Source organism: Sitodiplosis mosellana, unplaced genomic scaffold, assembly GCF_009176505.1.
Source record: "Sitodiplosis mosellana isolate CC-2019 unplaced genomic scaffold, AAFC_SMos_1.0 Smas_scaffold_6150, whole genome shotgun sequence".
Lineage (NCBI taxonomy): Eukaryota > Metazoa > Arthropoda > Insecta > Diptera > Cecidomyiidae > Sitodiplosis > Sitodiplosis mosellana.
Window position 1 is genome coordinate 1,069,991 of NW_022601391.1, and position 2,725 is coordinate 1,072,715.

At 38.3% G+C, this 2,725-nt stretch overlaps 1 protein-coding gene across 3 annotated transcripts in view; it reads right to left on the bottom strand.

Annotated features, from left to right (window-relative positions):
• LOC129574020 (agrin) overlaps positions 1–2,725 on the bottom strand; it is a 16,616-nt gene that overhangs the window by 12,373 nt on the left and 1,518 nt on the right. The gene's annotated exons all lie outside the window — the stretch shown is intronic.

The following is a 2,725-nucleotide window of genomic DNA, read 5'->3' on the forward strand; positions in this document are numbered from 1 at the left end:
GAGAGAGAGAGAGAGAGAGAGAGAGAGAGAGAGAGAGAGAGAGAGAGGGAGAGAGAGAGCGAGATCATACTATTCTTGCCATCGCTTAATTCTTCCAACGAAAATGGTGCTAAATGCAAATTCCGAAAGGAATTTCAAAGCCTTTTCAAAAGTGACGCTCCTTCTGCTTTTGCGATAAATATAGCATCGAGTTTTGCGACATCAAATGATATGGAAAAGAAAATAAAAAAAAACAATAAAAAAAGAACTAAAAACGAATGGAATGGCCGATATTTGCAAACGGTTCATAGTATTTTTATTGGGTAGCGGCTCAACTTTACTAGCACAAATAACCAAATTGACCGTAATAATGCATGAAACACGCAACATCCACAATCGTTCCGATTCTAAAGTGGAATCAGCAGAAAGAGAGAGAGAGAAGTGCATGAACTCTCTTGTGACTCATATCGATACCAAGCACAGTATGCTAATTAAGTTTCATCTGTATCACGAGATCAGCGCGTTCAAATTGTTGCGTTCAGTATCAACCGAATTGGAAGGAAGAAAAATGTCGAAGATTATCTGGCAGGTCGTATCGAATGGTTGATGGCCAGACAAAGTTTCGTGTTGAAAATTAAGCACCGCGCCGAAAATTTATGTATTCAAGTGTTTTCCTTAACGACAACAACAAAAACAAAGAGTGTAAGAGGCATTGCGTTCTTTGGCGATTTTAATCTGCCGGCTTAGTTACACACATCTCGAACTACTGGCATTACCCAAGCCATACATTGTCGAAATCGGAAGAAAAGGTAGCCGCCGCGTTGAATGCTGATACCACAACACCATTTTTTTGCGCCTCATAACTGTAAACAGGAATTTGGCCATTCGTGAGTACACGAAAAACGGGCTTACTTTTCAAGAGCAAACATGTTCAAGCGACGATATAACAGCCGATCGAAAAATAATATACACACAGAGAGAAAGAGACGGAGCACAATCATAAGGGAAGAACAAGAAAAAAAAATAAACAACACAAAACACAAAAGAATCTCGTTCGAAAAGTGCTCATGATCTGTGCCACTGCGGCTGAAATACAGGGGGAAAAACACAACAGCAACAAAAACAGTATACAAAGAGTCAGAAATCAGGCATTATCTCTCTCTCTCTCTCTCTCTCTGTGTGTGTGTGTGTGTGTGTGTGTGCGTTGCAAACGAATTTGACTTGAAGAGAGTCGAGTGACTCTTCTCTTTTGTAAGTTTCGTCATTCAGAAATGTTTTTGTTTCAAATGTTTTTTTTCTTCTTCTAGTGTTTTTATTTAAATTCATATTGAATTAACGCTTCACGAAAGAAACGATACGATACAAAATGAATGCGATGGCTTAGTTTCAGCGAAACAGTGCTAAACTGGCTGCGTTATGTGTTAAGAGCAAAGACAGTCCGAGCCAAATGAAATGAAATGAAAAGAAAACGATCACCAGCATAGATCATGGCATACAATTTATACAATAAAATTTCATTTCTTGTAAAGATCAAATCACAAGACCGAAACATCGCGCAAATTACAACTGGTTACTATTTAAGCGGTCCGTGTGTGTGTGTATACCGCGCGATATATTGGGTTGCGAATATTTTGTAGAAATGCTTTTGGGATTCTGTGGAACTATTACAGTTGAAGTGAGCGCGCGCTCGCTCTCAACACACGTGTGCAACAAAGACGTCTCCGTTGTCGATGTCGTTTTTAGTGTCTTTAGGGGAAAGAGAAAGAGAAGTTTCGATGGAATCGAATGGTGCCAAACAATGTGTACCGCGAAGACGGGTATTCTTCGGAGAACTGCTAGACATTGAGTCTTATCGACGCTTTTCCTTTTTTGCTCATACGCTCCAATATGAAAATGTGCGCCGAGTTTAGGAGATGAATGTTCGCAAAGCCAAAATTAAATAAAACAAAAAATAAACGTCTACAAACATGTTGGGAAGAAAAATAAATGTAAAGAGATCAAATACAAACACACACACGCCGACAACAAGAAGTAACGTGCAATGTATTGCACTATGGGACTACGATGCAAGAGTCGCTTTCTGCGATGCGCGTTGATGAGTTCATTATTGCATGCAAAATACGCACGATTTCTTTTCGTCGAATTCGAATGCTGTATCTCTACTTGCTGTTCGCTTGAATTCGGTACGCGCCAATCCTAAAAGCATTCTACGAGTATACGAGAGAGTATCATATACGTTATTGCCTTGCAATCGTTTGTTTGCTCATATTATTCACTCGATTTTGCTTATATTTCAATTTTATTGCCTTTTTAGCTGCAGCCCATGGTTAATTATAGAGCAATAATATGGTTAATAATAATTAGTAAACGATAACGAATTCAATTTGATGTTGACGCAGTGTTCGAGAAAATGCTGGTGATGGAAATCGACACACCGACAGAAGCAAGAATATGATGAAAAAACAAACAAACAAACCAGAAAAAGGCACACGATCGAAAAGAGAAGTGAGAAGAAAGGAGAGAATAATCATATTTTGCACCTTGGCTATTGTTCATATATATGCTTCAACGGTGCGCGTGTTTTCATCTTACATATACTATAGATATTATTTTATTTTTCTTCTTATTCTTCTTCTTCTTTCTCATATCTTAATTTTTGTTTTATTATTTTATTTCAGTACGCTTTTTTCGAGTTCACTTCTCTCTCTCTCTCTCTCTCTCTCTCTCTCTCTCTCTCTCTCTCTCT